The following is a 19,601-nucleotide window of genomic DNA, read 5'->3' as shown; positions in this document are numbered from 1 at the left end:
TATACTCTGCATCCAACTTCTGTTATTTCTCTCTTATTAAAATCCTACATATATGTAGATGTACATGTACATAGTATGGCATATCTTTTCTAATTAAACTAATTATTAAACTGTTAACTAATTATTAACTAATAACATCATTATTATTTTTTTGAATTCCCCCCAATTCATGATGGAAATCACTTTATTGAGTCTGACTGGGTGTGAGGATGCCTATTTTTTTTTTTTTACTTTTATTGGAGTATAGTCGATTTACAATCTTGTGTTAGTTTCAGGTGTACAGCAAAGTGAGTCAGTTATACATATACGTATATCCACTCTTTTTTAGATTCTTTTCCCAATTACAGAATATTGAGTAGAGTTCCCTGTGCTATACAGAAGGTCCTTATTAGTTATCTATTTTTATATATAGTAGTGTATATATGTCAATCCCAATCTCCCAATTTATCCCACCCCTGCTTACCTCCTGGTAACCATAAGTTTGTTTTCTACATCTGTAACTCTGTTTTGTAGATAAGTTCATTTGTACCCCCTTTTTATAGATTCCACATACAAGCGATATCATATGATATCGCTTATAACATTATTATTAACTAAAGTCCAGACCTTATTCAGATGTCCTTAGTTTTTACCTAATATTCTTTTTCTGTTCTAGGATCTATCCAAGATACCACATTACATTTAGTTGTCTTATTTCCTTAGGCTCCTCTTGTCTGTGACAGTTTCTCAGACTTTCTTTGCTTTTGATGAACTTGACAGTTTTGAAGAGTACGGAGAGCCACGTTCTGGTATGTGAGATCTCATCCACACTGTTTCTTCTACCTGGATTGCCTTTTCCCTGCCTTCCTGGCAAACTCCTCATGCTTCAAGAGCAATTTCAGAAGGCTTCAGGGTCAGTGTCATTTCTTAGGCACCTTTTCTTCTCCCTCTACTCTGTCATGACTTGAAAAACAACTCTAAGCCAATGATTCCCAAATGTTTATTTCGAATTCAGACTTTCACTCTGAGCTTATTTAAACTTTGTCCAACAGGCTACTTGACATGTCCCCTTGAAAGTCTAATAGGCCCAACTCACCAGAGCCCAAATGGAATTCTTGACCACTCCAGCCCCCAACCTGTTCCCCCTCTGTCCTCCCATCTTAGCAAGTGGCCCCATTCCAGCCCTGCGGCTCAGGCAGGAGTCTGGGGTTTGCCCTGCCCTGTCTTCCTGCAACGCCATAGTCCTCAGCTCACCCAGCTGCCTCCTGGGATCTCTTCAACCCACCCACTTCTTCCAATGCCCCCACCCTAGCCCACGTGCCTCCCCACCCCATGCCTGAATGTCTGCAGTAGCTTGCCCTCCTTCAAACCATTCTCCTCACAGATTCCAGAGCAAGCTTTTAAAATGTAACACAGACTCTATCCGGCCCTACTCAAACCACACTTTGTTCCTTCCCTTTGCACTTGGAATCAAACTCACCTGCCTTCCCCCTGACCTTCAAGGCCTCTGCAGCCTGTCCCCTCCCTGCCAGCCTCTCAAATCCCATTTATTTGCTCCTCCACACGTTCAAGGACTTGGGATGCCTCGGTGAAAATAGACAAAGGTCCTTGACCTTGTGGAGCTGACATTCTAGCGAGGGAGATAGACAATGAGCATAATGAATAAGTAGATGGTGTGTTAAAAGGTGATAGGTACGTGGAAAGAAGGAAAGTTAGAGTTGGAGAGGAGTGGGAAGTGGTAAATGGGGGCAGTGCGCGGTAATAAATGACTGCTGGGGGGGCCTCATTGAGAAGGCGAGATGCGAGCACAGACTTGTAGGAAGCCGGGGAGTTAGCAACACAAGTGTCTTGGGGAAGCAGGTCGCAGACAGAGGAAACAGCTAGAGCAAGAGTCCTGAGGCTGGAGTGTGCCAGAAGTTCAGGGAACAGCAAGGTGGCCAGAGTGGCGGGAGTGGAGGGAACGCAGGGACCATGATAGGAGGGAAGGTCAGCGAGGAAACGGGGCCGCCTCCCTCACACCCCACACTCCAGCCACCGGGAACCACTTGGGCTCCCTGAAAGCCATGCTGTCTCTAACTTCCCCACTTTTTCAGAAGCTGCCCCTCTACCCAGGGGGCACTCCCCAACTCTGCCTGGCTATTCCTTTTTATCCTTTAAGTCTCTGCTGAAATGCCACTTCCTCAAGGAAGTCCCCCTTGATCACATACATGATCCCACAGCACCCCAGACTGCCCTTATATTAATAGTCACCACTCAGTTGTGATTGTTTGAGCCCTGTCTCCTCCACCAGACTGTACTCGCCTTGAGGGGGAGCTGGAACCTGTTCACAGCTGTCTCCCCAAGGCCTGATCCAAAGCTGGGCTTGGACTGGATGCCCAGTAATGATTTATTAAAAGAACGAATGAAGTGAATGAGTGAATGAATGAATGCACCCACACTGGGAACCCCGGGCTCTATGAGGCAAGTGGGTGATTCCACAGTGAGTTAATCAGGGCTGGAATGAGGGAGGCCCCCTGCTGCCTGCCCAGGGATTACTCGGGGTGGACAGAAGGGCCTGGGGTCCTGATGTTTCCCCCGGCGTGCTCCAGTTTTGAGCTCTGCCACCAAGGAGGGCATAGAAAAGGGAGGGTGTCTGGGATTTGGCCAAGCCTCTTTCATGGTTTAAACAAAAAGAGTAAGAGGACAAGTAACCTCATCTGTAGAAGAAAATTCTGGGACAAAGAAAAAGGACATGCTCCAGAGGCCTGGAGGGGGATCTGAGCTTCTTCTCACATCTCCCCACACACACCAGGGAAGTGAGGCTGGGTCCCAAGGGCAACGTTAGCATTACAAAGCCAGACTCTCCTAAGGAGCAGCTCCCTGGACTTGGAGTTCAAAGAATTGTCCCTTGCACGCCCGCCAACCCCCCTTGCATGAAAGATTTGTTGGCAGTCAGGCCAACTTGTGTTCAGTAAAACTCAGTGACCCCAGAAGAGTCCTCTCCCTGAAGTGACTGGAGTTCGGGGACCAAGAAAACGCTCCACTTGCCAAGGCAAAGCCGCCTGGATCTTTGCTGATGTATTGCCTTTGGACTGGTGGGGGAGAGGAGGGGGCAAACTGCCAAAATGACATCTTAGAGAAACATAGAAGAGCCTGAATTCTGACTTTAGGAGAGATGAGGGTAGGACCTCAGAGTATTTGTCCTTGTAGCCTGGAGTGAATCACAGTGAGGTGTGTCTCTGCATGTCTTTATTTAGCCCCCATTAAACTGGAAACACCATGAGAACACGGACTGTGACTTATTCAGGCGTGTATCTTCGATGCTCAGGACACTTCCTGGCACACAGGTGTTTAGTAAAGAAAAACCACCTTAATGACTGTGGCAAATGTTTGCGCACGTCCTAGAGCTGAGCACTGTGTTAAGACTCTACCGATGTGGTCTCACTTAAATCTCATCATGCATAGTCCTTTGAGATTAGGGAAGAGTTGGGGTCCTGTTTTGTGGATCAGGAAGGAAGCTGCAGCCTTGGACAGGTTAAGATACACAGCTGGCAGTGGCAGCATTGCAATTAGACTGGAGGCAGTCTGACTCGGGAGCCTGCGGCCTTAGCCACATTCACAAATCGGGGGGGCGGGGTGTGGGCAAGAGCCTGCAACCCACTTTACAGAAAAGGAAACTGAGGCTCAGAGAGGTTAAGGAACCCTTCTGCGTGGATTCAGCTGGAGCAGCCTCCCCACCAATCTGATTCTTAAAGGTGAAGTATTTTTTCTTTGCGGTACGCGGGCCTCTCACTGTTGTGGCCTCTCCCGTTGCGGAGCACAGGCTCCGGACGCGCAGGCTCAGCGGCCATGGCTCACGGGCCCAGCCGCTCCGCGGCATGTGGGATCCTCCCGGACCGGGGCACGAACCCGTGTCCCCTGCATCGGCAGGTGGACTCTCAACCACTGAGACACCAGGGAAGCCCCAAAGGTGGAGTATTTTTAACGTGACCCTTGGCTCCTACCCACCCTCCTCCCGTTCCCCATTCCTGAGCCCATAAACACAGGGCTCACAGCACGCCCCACACCCCACGAGCCTCTGCCTCACTGTCTAAAAGCCACCGAGCTGTGTGAGGTGACACCTGCTGCTTCTCGCTTCCATCCCCAGGGACAGAGAGAATCAAAGCCAGCCATCCTTCCTTTAAAGTGCTGGGCACTGTTTGGAGAAGGTGTGAAACCCTGGGACCTGTTCCTTTCCAGGGGTCCATTTACATCACACTGGTGTTGGGTTCCATCAAAGGCAGCCTCCAGGGTCTCTTCACTGTCCATTCATTCCAGCCCCTCAGGCCTCAGAGACCCAGAGCACTGCCCTCCTGGAACCAGGCTGAGGTACTGGGCCAGTACCTTCCTCTCCTCACCTGCACTTGGCAGGTGGGCTGTTTAATTTGCCTTAAAAGCTTGTAAGATAGTTCCCGCAATATATAAATCCATTGCTGCTTTAAACATTTGGAACAACCCAATGCATATAAATTTAAAACATTTCTCCTTTCTATCCCCTCTCAGCCTCAATGTCACCCCTTCCCCAGAGTTATCACTGTTTTTGACGCCGCATGTGTGTTTGGGTCATTTTTCTGCAGCTTGCTTTTTAAGCTCTACAATATGTCTTGTAGATATTTCTATTTTAATATATGTAGAGCCACTTTCCTCTTTTACCTACCGCAGCATACAATACAGCATGAGGCCCTAATTTTTTTTTTTAAACAAATCCCCTTTAGTTGAACATTTAGGTTGTTTCCAGTTTGGCCCTATTGCAAATAATTCTGCTCCAAATATCCTTGTGCTTGCCTCTATGTGCATGGATGTGTTTCCCTAGGGCGGACACTGTGACGTAGAAATGCTGGGCCGAAGGGTACATATATTTTAAATTTTAGCAGATGCTACCAAACTACCCCTGTACCGAGCAGGACCCTATGGGGACTTCCTGGAACAGATTCCCTCCCCCCTCATCCTCTGCTTTAGCTCCTCTCTGACGTACCTAGATAATAGTATCTGATGCACATTCCCTGAGTTGTTTTACAGATGCTAAAACCCCCCACCAAACGGAAGGAATTAACTACTTGATGACCATGAGCTTGTAGCCCCCAGACCTACTGGAGCCTAAGGATTGATGATGTTAACTCCTGTGACACCACCCTGATAGCTCACCATCAACCAGTCAGAGAACTGCGCATGAGCTAATCACATACCCTGGGACTCCCCTCCCTCACCTTGCTTTTAAAAATGTTTTGGTGAAACCCATCAGAGAGTTCGGGCTTTTTGAGCATTAGCTGTCCTGGACTCCTTGTACGGCACCTTATAAGAAACATTGCACTTTCCCTCACCACAGCCTGGGATCAGTAGATTGGCTTTACTGCGAGCTGGTGAGCAGACCCAAGTTTTGGTTCAGTAACAATTGTGGCACCCATGTGGGGCCGTAGTCCTGAGTGGATGTCTCCCCTGTGGCATATCGTGCCCTGACAGGTGGCTCCCGGGTCCTGTCCAGCAGCTGCCTGAGCACCTGTGTCTCAGGGACAGACCTGAGCACTTGCCGCCAGCCGGGTTGAGACATCTTTGGTAAGTCATGGGGCTCGCGTATGGCAACACCAGGGTGTTCTTCCCTATTGCATTGGTTTTGCGTACGGCAGAGCATTTGTTGGGATTTTCCCTTCTGGACTAAGGCTTGGTCATTTTGGCTTCATCTCTGACGGGGCATTGGCTGGGGTTCTCCCCTTCGGACTCAAGCACAGTCATTTGGCTTTGTCTCTGACTGATGGGGCATCGGTTGGGAATCTCCCTTTCTGGGGCTAAAGAACTGTGATCCCGAGAGACTATTCTGCATTGCTTTGGTTGGTTTGCTTGAGAGTTGAGAACACCTGCCATGAATAATTAAGTATGGATAATCATAACTATTCTATCTCATAGTGCCCCTAGGGTGGATTTTGCAAAACTGGAAGACCTTCAGCTATGCTCCCATAAATGAAAGAAAATGATTTTTTTTAATTGTAACTCTGTTTGGCCTCAGTACTCCCTGAGATCTAGAGAACAATGGCCCCTAATGGCTCTGCTATTATATGAAAGTGAGCCTTTTGGAATTGCTTTGACTTTTATCTTGGGTGTGTGTGCATGAGTATTTTGGTACCTGAGTCCAAATCCTGTGGTTTTGACCTTCATTAAAGGGTCTAGTAACTTGAATGCTGATTCATATTCCTCTGAAAGTGAGGCATGTGCATGTGAGTGAATAAGACGTATTATTGTCGATTACTGTTCTTTGTTTAAACTGAATTGAGTATTTGGAAACGGAGGGAAAAAAATCCCTGAAAATGGCCATGATGACGGGTTTTTGCATATGCAGTTAGGGGAAGCTTGTTTTCTATGAGGAACTTGCATTTCTCTCCCTAAGCCTTTAAAATGTAAATGTTCTGCCTGGACTCTCAGGAATTTATCTGATCTTCTGTAGTCCCTGAGACTGAAGGGAAAAAAGAGAGGTATTTTTAATCTGAAGCGGAAAAACTGTGAGATCTCTGGTTCTGTCTTTATGTAAAAATTAACTTGTAAATGAGCTCATTTAATTGACTTAGTAAACTCTTACAAATTAAATACTTCTAACTATAACAGAAACTGGCCAGAAAAAGTTTCAGTTTCACATGATCTAGGAAATATTCAATATGAAATTAGTATCTGATATTAAAGCTAGCTTAAACTTGTTCATTTAATCAATACAGACATGTCTTACTTTTATTGTTCTTAGGTTTACTAATGGCCAATAAGTTCATGTTATTTTTGTTACAGAGTTTGTCAGAATATTAACTTGCTATGAGTTTCATAAGTTATAAAATAAAGGTAAATGAGTTAAGAGTTTTCAGGTGAACTTTTTCTTTTTAGGAATAATTATGTTGTAGGTATGTCTATCTAAAATACTTTCTCCAGACTTTCGGTAACCTAAGTTTTGCTAAGTTAAATAACGAACATTCCTTGTTCATTAATTCATTGAACATCTAGGTCTTTTCAAATAGAGGTTATGGAATATGTTCATAAGTTCCGATCAGGAAGTGCTGGTATGACAGTTCAAAATTGCTTGTTTCTTGGTGGCACAGTGGTTAAGAATCCGCCTGCCAATGCAGGGGATGGGTTAGAGCCCTGGTCTGGGAAGCTCCCATATGCCACGGAGCAACTAAGCCCGTGCACCACAACTACTGAGCCTGCACTCTAGAGCCCGCGAGCCACAATTACTGAGCCCACACGCCACAACTACTGAAGCCCACGCGCCTAGAGCCCATGCTCCACAACAAGAGAAGCCACCGCAATAAGAAGCCCACGCACCGCAATGAAGAGTAGCCCCCACTGACCACAACTAGAGAAAGTCCACGTGCAGCAATGAAGACCCAATACAGCCAAAAATTAATTAATTAATTTTTTAAAAAAGTACACTGGAAATAACATTTTTAAAAATTGCTTGCTTCTTGGTGTTTGCTAGAGATTAAGATTTTAAATTATAATAAATGTAATTAAAGCTACTAAAATAATAAAGGAAATATTTCAGTATTCCAGGAAGGTAGGATGTATACTTTCAGTTAAAGAAGGTGTGAAAAATGAAAATACATTTTTGTCAAAGGGGAAAAAAAGGTAATTTTATTTTAGAGCTGGTTGTTTCTGGATGTAAAAATAAGGGACAAGCTAATATGGGTACAGAAAGTTATGGAAGGTTTGTAGAAAGGGAGCCCTGAAAAAGGAGTTTTGTGCATGGTCGGACTGGGATTAGATTAAATTTAATTAGGTAAATGGATTTTGTTATTAAAAGTAGGCTGGTGCAAGACTAGATTTGGTTTCTCTCAGTTAAGAGAACAAAGTTTTCTTAGAATGTCACTTTTGGTAACAGATTGTATGAATTTTCTTGCCTTTAAGTGATCTGTACCTGCTTTTGAAATCTTCTGTCACTTCGGTTAAGTGAATAAATATTCACAGTGACCTTTGATCCTATTTGACCAAGTGTTTTGAAACTTTTTGATGTTTTTGACAAACTTCCTATCAAATTCTAATTAAAGTTCTTTTGACCTCAGCTAACTTTGGGATGCTTCAGAGGGCCCCTAAGTCATCTCAGAGAGAAATGTTAAACTAACTAGGATTCTTTGGTATGTTAAATTACACAGAAAGCATTGTCAAATGACTGATAAACCTCCTCATATTATACTTTATAGGTAAATGTTATTAATATAGACATTCTAGAAATCATATAAAGTTTATGAAATTTGGATATGTCCTGGTATAATGTTATCAGTCATAAACCTAGTTACCTTAAAATATTATATGTCACAGCAACTTGTTTATGCTTCTTTTGTGAATAGCATTGTCATCAGATCTTTAACCCTGTCTTTTTAAGTATTGTTATTCACAGACAGTTAAGCTGATGCTTTGCAAAAATGCTTCATCTTCAAGAAGATTCATAGAAAGGACTTTCTCATGAGTACACATTTCTGATAACTTACAGATCATACTGCTGAACTTGGGTAAGAAACTTAAAAAGTCTAATGGAAACTCTGATTTCATAAAACCTAGCAAAAAGGATTAGTTACATGGGATTAGGTAAACTCAAGAATGTGGTTATAATTTTTTGGTTTTGTCTGAAATATTACTGGCTTTTAATGTGTTTTCCAAATGTAGGAGACCTTTCCCCTTAAGCTAATTATGACTTGTAGCAACTTGGTCAATTATACCTTTGTAAGTAGAATTGAAACATTTATCTTTTCTCTCTACCTTATTCCTCCAGAAATTGGAAAACTCTTTAGGTTCCCAGAAGCTTTATCAGGTAAATAAGGAAGGCCACCTCCTAATGGGTGCAAGAATCTCAAAGTGTTTTTGGGACCTTGGAAAGGGAGGAATTCACCCAAATCTGTAAGATAAAATATATGACAAGCCCTTGGTGTGGCTTTCCTGGCCTTTTAAAAGTTCAATCTGAAATTCCTTATGAAAAGTTCCAGCACAGCCAATATAAAAGAGCCTATGTGATCAATTAACCAGACTTATTTTGTAAACAAAGTATTTTTAACTCGGCCATATTGATAAAAATGAGGGTAATTTTAGAAAAAGATTATGTTTCAATGGACATTATATTCTAGTTTTATTAATTGAGGTCAGTATTTACTGCCTAAGACTCACTTCCCAGATGGCTCTTTGTTGCTTTATTATTGTAAAGTTTGGTTGAGTTACTAAGAGGCTACTCTAAGTTTGTTCCTGAAGCTCATCACAGCAGTCTATCTTTGGATGAGTATTGGATGCCCCATGATTTGCAGCTAGGGGATTGTGCATGCTGGAAGGGAAATCATAAAGGACTCTCTCCAACCTAGATAACAGGACCCTTGTCAGGTATTTTTAACTAGCTCATGTGCAGTGAAGCTAAATGGAATTGACTCTTGGACTCGTATTTTCCCACTTGAGAAGAGCCTCTGCATTGCACTGGTCTGCCAAGGGGACTGTTGACTCCAACAGACATCCACACCAGGATGAGAAGAAGACAGCAGTGGTGAGCAGCTGACCCAGGAGTCTGGACCAGGCCTGTAAGACCTATCATACCAATCTAATTGAACTGTTTACCAAATGTTTGTCTCCCTATCAACACTGAAAGTTATTGTTTTACTTTTAACCACACTGTTGTCCTCAGTGTTTATCAGGGGAAGTAGAGTTGTCACAGAGTATAACTACTCATGATGTGTAACACGGCTTGCTTTAAGTCTATTGCTGAAGGCACATGTACAATGCTTGTGTGACAACTGGGTATGATTGATAAAATGTATAGCCTGTGTAATATTCCCCTGTTAACATACCTCTGAGCTATTTACTATGTCTGATTAGTTCCCCCCCCCCCGCAACGTGGATAACTGGGCAAATATATGTAAACAAAAAGTAGGCCTAGCAAGGCCTATCACTGAGGGACATGATGGACCCAGGGCAGGCGTGGGCCACCATGGCATCAGGGGCCAAATACTTTGGTCTATCAAGAGATTTGCAGTCCAGTGGCCAACAAACACATGAAAAGACGCTCAACGTCGCTAATTATTAGAGAAATGCAAATAAAAACTACAATGAGGTACCACCTCACACCGATCAGAATGGGGTTCATCAAAAAATTTACAAACAATAAATGCTGGAGAGGGTGTGGAGAAAAGGGAACCCTCTTGCACTGTTGGTGGGAATGTAAATTGATACAGCCACTATGAAGAACAGTATGGAGGTTCCTTAAAAAACTAAAAATAGAACTAACATATGATCCAGCAATCCCACTCCTGAACATATACCCAGAGAAAAACAATTCAAAAAGACACATGCACCCCAGTGTTCATTGGAGCACTACTTACAATAGCCAGGACATGGAAGCAACTAAATGTCCATCAACAGAGGAATGGATAAAGAAGATGTGGTACGTATATACAATGGAATATTACTCAGCCATAAAAAGGAATGAAATTGGGTCATTTGTAGATACACGGATGGACCTAGAGACTGTCATACAGAGCAAAGTAAGTCAGAAAGAGAAGAGTGTCATACAGAATGAAGTCAGAAAGAGAAAAACAAATATATATTAACACATATATGTGGAATCTAGAAAAATGGTATAGATGATCTTATTTGCAAAGCAGAAATAGAGACATAGATGTAGAGAACAAACGTATGGATACCAAGGGGGAAGGGGTGGTGGTGGGATGAACTGGGAGATTGGGATTGACATATATACACTATTGATGCTATGTATAAAATAGATAACTAATGAGAACCCACTGTATAACTCAGGGAACTCTACTCAATGCTCTGTGGTGACCTAAATGGGAAGGAAATCCAAAAAAGAGGGGATATATGTATACATATAGCTGATTCACTTTGTTGTACAGTAGAAACTAACACAACGTTGTAAAGCAACTATACTCCAATAAAAATTAATTTTCAAAAATAAATAAAACTTGCTTCAAATTAAAAAAAGAAAAAAAAAGATCTGCAATCAAAAGGGGAAATGAGGGGAAAATCTTCATATATTGAGGTATGGGGATGTCATTCTGGCTTATACGTGGTTTAACTTAAACTTTACTGACCGGAGTAGCCTATTTTGTGGCTTATTAAACACACTTTGTACATCTGGTTTGGCCACTGAGGAGAAGAATGCATTTAAAAGTCAAAATAGAATAACTTTTGTTCCGACATCCAAGATAAAGCTAGGTGGCCATTGTGGCTGTGATTTCAGACATGTTTGTGTATTGCTGAGAACTTGAATTTTCTGAACTGTGTAGGATTTAAGGACACCACCAGTCATTCTCAAAACAATATTTGCTAGCTGCTGCCAACTGCAACCTTATTGTCTGAAGGTCTCCTCTTACAACCATGAAACTTTTCACTTAACTTTGAGCATAGGAGTGACAAGAGAGCTCAAGCTATAGATTCCCAGCATAAGGCACTAGATTCTTTAGGTATATATTAATACCCCTGGAAAAACTGAAACCCAAGTAAACAGAATAATTCAAAAGGCTGCTTGGTTACAAGATATTTGTAGAGAGGATGCACTCCATAACTTATTGTCCTGGTTGCCATATGGAACACGAAGACTCCTTTGGGAAATACTACGAGGGTGCATTTTGATCATTACCCTAATTGTGATATGTCTACTAATTTTCAAATGTCTGGGTGCTATGACAAAGCCATCAAAAACAGAGATAATGTTTTCAAAATAAAATATTGATGCTAAGCTTGGGACTCTAGAATTCGTTGAAATGGAAGTCACTGACTTTCTCTTCTCTAATCCTGAAAAATTGACTTCAGCCCTGTTCAGCAGGAAGTAGACATAGCAGTCATCGCCCCATTCCCCTCCTCAGGATTGAGGAGTATCAAAGAAAAGGGGGGAATTGTAACCCAGCAGGACCCTGTGGGGCCTTCCTAAGACAGACTCCCCACCCGCCCATATCCTCAGCTTTAGCTCCTCTCTGAAGTTCCTAGATGATAGTCTCTGATGCACATTTCCTGAGTTGTTTACAGATGCTAAAACCCCCCACCAAATCGAAGAAATTAACTACCTAATGACAATGAGCACATAGCCCCCAGATCTACAGAGCCGAAGGATTGATAATGTTGACTCCTGTGACACCTCCCTCTTACCTCATCATCAAGCAGTCAGAGAACTGGGCACACGCTGATCACATACCCTGGGACCGCCCCCCTCCCCACCCCACTTTGCCTTTAAAGATCCTTCAGTGAAACCCATCAGAGGGTTTGGGCTTTCTGAGTGTTAGCTGTTCCAGATTCCTTGTATGGTACCTTAAAATAAACACTACACTTTCCTTCACCACAACCCAGCGTCAGTAGATTGGCTTTACTGCGCGAGCTGGCAGGTGGACCCAAATTTTGGTTTGGTACCACCTCCAGAATGTCTGTACCATTTCAAATGCCCATCATCAGTGTCTGAGATTACTGGATGGTCTCACCCACACTAACTCTAGGTGTTATGAATCTATGTTTGTGTACTAAAAACTAACCTATAGTATTAGAAGGTAGGATCGTGGTTACCTTTATGGGGGGTGACAGTGGTTGGGAGGGGAACGAGGGGGCTTTTGGGGTGCTGTTGACATTCTGTTTCTTGATCTGAGTAGCGGTTACACAGGTATTTTCAGTTTCTCCAAGTTCATTGAGTGGTATACTTATGATAGTGCAGTTTCTCTATGTATTTTTCAATAAAAAGTTCAAACTATTTCCTCCCTTCCCTAATCTGATAGCTGACAAAACAGCATCCCATGATCATTTTATTTTGAGGGTTGAACCTTCCTTTGTTGGTACATTGGCCTCTGGATTCCTTCTTCTGGAATATTTTATTTCCAGGTCTTATGAGAATGCTTTACCTGACAGAAGAAACCCCTTTTCAGAAAGGGGAGAAGGGCCTTGCCTTTCCCTGGGCACTGACTATATGTGCTAACGCTCACAACAGCCTTTCAGGGTAGGTGCCATCCACCCTGTTTTATAGGCAAGGAGGCAGGGACTCAGAGCAGCAAGGTGATCTGCCCAAGGTCATGCAACTGTCTGACTGCAGAGTTCTACCTTCCTCAATACCCTTTAAGCTGCTCATGTGACAGGGCTTGGGCTAACCGTGCAACAGGCTCAATCCCTGCAACAGCCCAGTGAGGTAGCTATATTGCCATCCTATTTTACAGATGAGAACACTGAGGCTCAGAAAGGTTAGATAACTTGCTCAGCTCACCCTGTTAGTAAGTAGAGGAGCAGGGCTGAGCCCAGGTCTACCTGACTCTAAACCTGTGATAAGACAGTGCTATCCAGTACAATCTTATACAGTGATGGAAATGTTCCATATCTGTGCTGATAGTATGGTAGCCACTAGTCGCACGTGGCTGTTTACCACGTGAAATGTGACTAGTGCCATCGTGGAAATGAAGTTTTAGTCTTATTTTCATTAATTTAGGTAACCTACATTAGACAGTCCAACTCTAAGGAGTGAGGTGGGGGAAGGAGAAGAGCTGCAGAGCACAGGCATAGATAACAGAGCAGCTGCCCCTTTGGGAAACCATCCAGCCCACCAGGAGGGACCCACTTGCAGAGGTCCTGACAAAGCCCACACACAATGAGGTCTCAGGGCACAAGAACCACACCCTGAGGAAAGAGCCAGGGCTTTGTAATCAGATGTAGCCTTAACAAGCCTCTTAACCTAGGACTCAGTTTCCTCATGTATAAAATGGGTATCAAAATAGGGCTGGTTTTAAGAGTGAATGAGAGAATACACAGTACCTGGCACATAACTGGCGTTCGATAAGCTATTTAACAGTCATACTATTGTCACAACTATTATTATTGATCATAGGCTCACTTTTAAACTTTTAAGTTTTTTCATTATATAAAGGTAGAGCATATGCATGCTAATAATTTAAACAATGCAGATGGGTATAAAGTGTGACCTAAAAGTCTCCAAATATTTTACTACCAAATCTCCCTCCTAAATGGAAACTGTTCTAAGTAGTTTCCTACCCGCCCACCCAGGAATCGTCTCCACTTCCATAAACATCTACAACAACTCTGATCTCTCCTTCTGAAAAATGCAAACATGAAACACACTCTTCTGTAACTTGCTTTTCTCACTTTACCACGTCTTGAGGGCATCTTTCCACACAAGCACATTCAGTCTCACCGCATTATTTTACTGTTTGCACGATGTTTCCTGGCAAATGTCATCTGTAACTCTTTGTGCAGGTCCTTACTGGTGCACATTCAGGATGTTACCACTTATTTTGCTGTTGTGAGCATTTTACACATGTGAGCATTTTTACCAGTAGAATCCCGAGGTTAACAGTTGGGGTATTTTCAATGGTGATAGACCTTGGCATATGTGCAATCTCCTTTTAAACCTCCCAGGAGCACTGGACTCTAAAGGAATGTTCTGAAAAGACTCAAGTCATGCTAATAATCACCCCTGGAATGCATTTGCTGGGTGGGTTTGGAATTTGAGAAAAGATTTTTTCTTTAAGCAGATCTGGTTTCTAAAATCGCCTTGGCACAGGGACGTGGACAGGGCCAAGAGAGGGGACTTTGTGAGGGGGCACCTGGAGGTCAAGGAACTGGACCCCACTAATCCCACCTCCGGCTGGCTGGGGGATCTGAGGATGAGGACTCAACTTCCCTGGGAGGCCAATCCTGTAGCAAGCAGGGCTTTGCTGCTTACGAAATCACACTCCAGGGGAGCCACTGAGCCTGTGGCTTGGGGTGGGGAAGGAGAGAGAGAGGAGACACCCACAAGGGCCTCGCCAAGGACTGGACAATGGCACATGTCAGCCAGTGAAATCCAAATGGCCCACAGACGTAAGAAAAGATACTTGGCCTCTCCAGAAACCCAAGAAATGCACACTCAAGCAACAATGGAGTATTGTTTTTCACCTATCAGATTGGCAAAAATTAAAACAAAATGATACCTAGTGTTGGAGATTGCTAGATACCTAACGTGGGGAAGTGGCCGCGCTGGTACACTCCTGCAGGGAGTTATAGTACAGTCCTCCTGCAGGGAAACACGTGCTTCCCAACAGCTATACCATTCCATTCCTAGGAATTGTTTTTAGTAACTGAACACATGCGCAAAGAAACACGGTCAAGGATTTGCATTTACCAGCACTGTTCATACCAGTAAAAAAAAAAATTGGCAACGAGGTAAATGTCTAGATAGGGGACTGGTTAAATAAGCTGTGTTATCCCCATAAAATGTAACAATCTGTGGCTAAAATTGATGCTGTGGATCTGTGTTTACTAACATGGAAGATACCCACTTCCTATATGTGAAAATCAAGTGGGGAAAAAACAGGTTGTAGAATAGTATTTGTGATTACCATTTTTTGATAACAAAATTGGTTAAGTGTATCTTTTTTTTTTTTAAGTGTATCTTATTACATATGCACTGTTAGGTTATAGGTTTAGTGTTATATATGTACGCACATATCAGTATGATATGTTTGCATGTTTAGATATTTGTATATGTGTGTATCTATATATGTATATTATGTGAATTTATGTGGAAAATGTTTGGAAGGATATGAATGAATATGTCCTCAGTGATTAAACTCAACTGGTAGGGAATTTTATTTACTCATTAATTTGTTTTTGTAATTCTCTGCTTCCTTGAGGGTTTTGTTTGTTTGTTTTTGCAATCAACTTGTGTTGTTTTTATAACAGAACAAATAAATTGTTAATATTAGCTTAGGAAACAAAGAAAGCTAATAACTCTGCTCTAAGTGTATTAGCCAATCTGAATGCAATTATCCCACCATACCAAGATGGTCCCCAGCTCTTGTCCACATTAGAAACCCCCTCTGATCCCAGGACTGTCTTTAATTACAATAATAAACATAAGAGGAAGAGAATGATGATGTCCATTTATTGAGCACATACTGCGTGCCAGACATTGGCTGGTACTTCACACACATTCTCTCACTGGATCCTCACAGTGGCCTAAGACATAGGTACTCTCATGTCTTTGGATTTCCCAGGAGAGCCTGAAATGGGGACTTTGTGTAAGTGATTTGTTGAGGGAGAGTTCTCATGGGAAGTCTGTAAAAGAGTAAGGGCAGGAGAAGTTAAGCAAAGTTGTTGGTTCAGCTCAAGTCTAGTCTCAGCCTGACCCCATGGAGAGTTCTGGACTGTACATGATACCACAGCATCATCCTACTTTGAGACAAGGACACTGGGCTTTTATCCCCCCATATCAGTTTGTCATTAGCTGAGGCCAATGGGCAAGGATAACCAGGGAGATGGGGTCAACCTCCCAAGTATCTCCGGGTGAGGTACCTCCCATCAGCCAGGGGCAATTGTTTTGAGAAGAGTGCAGCTGTCAGCAGCCAATGCTCACAGCAGCTGGGGGATGGGTATGCTGGGCCAGTAAAGGGGATGTGGGTGATCACTAACCTCCTACATATTATTATCATCATCCCCATTTTACAGATGGGGAAACTGTGGCTCAGAGAGGTTAAGTAACTTGCCCAACGTTACCCAGCTAATAAGAGATGGAAGCAGGTTTTGAACTCAGATCTGAAGTCCTAGCTCTGAGCCTTAAAACTAGACTGCTGCTAATTTCATAGAGGGAAAGGGGACTGAGGCTGTGGGTGGGTACTCTCCCTATATCCCCTGCCCCACCAAGTGCCCCCACCATCTGTTCCCTGTGCTTCACATTAGCATCTTGGCCGATAAGCAGTTCTAACCTGGGCTTTTGAAGAAGGGAGCCACAAAAAGCCTTTGTGTTCCTGCTGAGGTCCCTGAAGCTTGTGTATCAGTAGAGCTGGTTGCTAGGAGACGTTTCTCAAGAAATGTCTTTGGAAAATGAGCCCAGGCTCTGCCCACAGCCCCAAGTTATTGCACCTGGGAGAGATATCCCAGCACGTGTTTCCCCCAAGGTATTAGGAATAGATCCAATTCCTTCTCTACCTGGTTCTTCCAGGCCCTAGCTCAGAGTGCATCCTGGCTGAAAACAGGTCCTGTGCCAGACAAACTCAGAATCCTGGAGAGAAAGGGCCCTTTGAGATGACCTGCCTGCCCCGCCCATTATACGACTGGGGAAACTGAGGCACAGGGCATTGAGGGACTCACACACTGAGTTAGTGGCGGGGTCACAACTCATCTCTCTCATTACTGCACGAGGCAGCCCTCCCACCCCAAGCCCTGTGTGGTGACACAGAAGGAACTCAGTATATGAAGACTTGGTACATTTCCCTTGATTAACCCTTGGGTTTCAAAGCTTTCTGGGGGCCAAATGATTCCTTTGCTCAAGTGGAGAAGAGCAGCTGCATTTACTGGGCATCTACTGTGTGCCAAACCCTGGAATAGGTGCTTCAGGGTCTTCATCTGCTAAATCTGACTTCTGGAGTGTCTCGGGATCAGTGTCTACTGCTTGCTTTTTCTTTTGTACGTCTAGACAACTTTGCTTACTGGACGTTGTGCACATGCATGTGTGATGTGTCGTAGGGACTCTGGGTTCTGTTTTCTTCTTCTGAAGAGTGTTACATTTGGTTTTAGCAGGCAGCTCAATCACTGGTTGAACACTTTGAAGTCCCGTGGGTGTGGTTTTATGCTTTGTTAGGGAGGGGCAAAGCCCGAGCTATTTCCCAAGCCTCCCTAACTTGAAAGGACTTGCCTCCAAACTCCCTCCTCTGAGGATCTTGAAAGATTTGGCTTTAGGCTCTGTTCGGGCTGGTTTAGAGCAGCTTTTATACTAGAGTATGATCCTCACTTCTAGGGCTTGGCCTTTCTCATGTCTCAGCTTGATGCCTGGGATTAAGGTCTCTCCAATGTCCCGCAGCACTGCTTGACCTGTAGTATCTCAGTGTGGTCTCAACCCCCTACCAGCTGCCCTCTGGTAAACCCTGGGTAGTCCCACTCTGTGCATGCAGAGCCCAGCCTTTGGGCAAGGACTTGTGGGTCCTGGGAGACCCTTAAAGACTTCTGAGGTACCCTGGCTATGCAGCTCCCTCCTCTCCAGTGTCTTGTCCGGCACATTCCTCCTTTTGTTGCCCCAGTGGTCCCAAACTCTGCTCAATGCCTCCTGCACTCAGAGGGACTGCTGTGCTCTGTGTGGGTTCCCTTGCACTGTGCCGTGCTTGGGAAGCCGTCCCAGAATGAAAGTCCACGGGATGAGGGACTCACCTTGTGAGTTTCCCTTCCCTCAGAACCACAGTGCCTGTGGTCTACTGCCTGAGAACAGTTGCCTTTTATTTTGTCGAGTGTTACAATATTTTGTGTTGGTCTGGTGCCAGGTTCTCCATCATGACCAGAAGTAGAAGTCCAACTCACAGCTGAACACTGTCTCCCTACGTTTATCTTGGAATGCTCACGAGGACCCTGAGAAAAAGGACTTGACATCCTCATTTAACAAGTGAGGAAACCACGGTTCAGATGGGTGCAGTAACTTTCCCAAATGGCAGAGCACTAGAGCCAGAAACTAGTTTTCTGGACTCCAGAGCCCATGTTTTGTCCCAGTACTACCCCTGCTTTCAGTGGGAAAGCTAAAATCAAAACTAAATTTCACTGTCACCATCACCAAAACAGTGTTTTCTGAGCCCATTGATACATTCCCCTATGTCCCATTTCTCACCGTGTACCTTATTCCTGTTTCTGCCACTGACCCCCTGGTCTGGCTGATCCTCACCCTTCACACGGATGAGTATAGTCATCTCCAAGGGGGCTTCCACTGTTTTCTTCCCAGAACACTTTTGCTGACTTCCTTTCTTGCTCTACTGCCTTCAGTGGCTCCCTGTGGCCCACAGCGGCACTTCTCAAAATGCAGAATGAAGACCTGCACCTTAGGGAATGCTGGAGCCCACAGCTCTGCTCTCGAAGATGCACAGCTGGAAGCGTGAACATGTAGCGGCACCGCAGGAAAGACACTTGTTTAACCAGACTTAACCCAGATTGCTGGCCCTAAAACCCTTAGCTCATCGAATCCTACTAAAATCTTGTGGAACACACTGGAAAATGTTGGACCACAGAGTCAAGGCTAGTCTTTCTGTCTGCCTTTCTGTCCTTCTACATTTCAACCTCCTGTCTCAATTTCATTTCCCACAACTTCTTGTCACAAGCCACGCTCTCCCCCATACCTGTGTATCCCTTCTAGCTATAAGAATGATATAAGCCTGCAGCTCCGACTTTCTGTGAGGGGGGACTGGCCCCGAAATGGGATCAACCAAAGGAGAATGAAGTCATGAGGAAGAGAGGAACTAGGTTTTGAAGACTTAATTTAAAACCCTGGATCCAGCCTTGCCTGAAGCCATTACTCCTGGACTTTCTGCTATAAGAGCTGATAAATTCTCTCTTCTTCCCTTTTAACTCAGGGCTCCTGCAAGCAAAAGAGCACTTGGCTGGTACATTTTTCCAACCGTCTGATAAGTTTTCCGAGATTGAGCACTACGTCCTGTCCGTTTCTGCTCTGCCTCGGGACCGTGGTACTAAGGGTTGGGGTTCAGGTGTTTCTTAAATGTCATGAGCCATTGTCCCACAAAGGCCACTTTTCTTGGTCCAGCATATGACTAGATGTTGGCAATGTGAAAGTAACTTCACAGTTGCCAGCTCTGAGTTTTCTCCTGGAGGGTGGGGTTGAGGAAATGGGTGGGGAAAATTCA

At 44.0% G+C, this 19,601-nt stretch overlaps 1 protein-coding gene across 2 annotated transcripts in view; it reads right to left on the bottom strand.

The window, feature by feature from the left end:
* The window catches only part of FAM107A (family with sequence similarity 107 member A), a 79,664-nt gene that overhangs the window by 38,495 nt on the left and 21,568 nt on the right, over window positions 1-19,601 (bottom strand). The gene's annotated exons all lie outside the window — the stretch shown is intronic.

The sequence above is a fragment of the Globicephala melas genome, chromosome 11 (genome assembly GCF_963455315.2).
Source record: "Globicephala melas chromosome 11, mGloMel1.2, whole genome shotgun sequence".
NCBI lineage: Eukaryota > Metazoa > Chordata > Mammalia > Artiodactyla > Delphinidae > Globicephala > Globicephala melas.
This window is presented reverse-complemented; position numbering and strand designations above follow the sequence as displayed.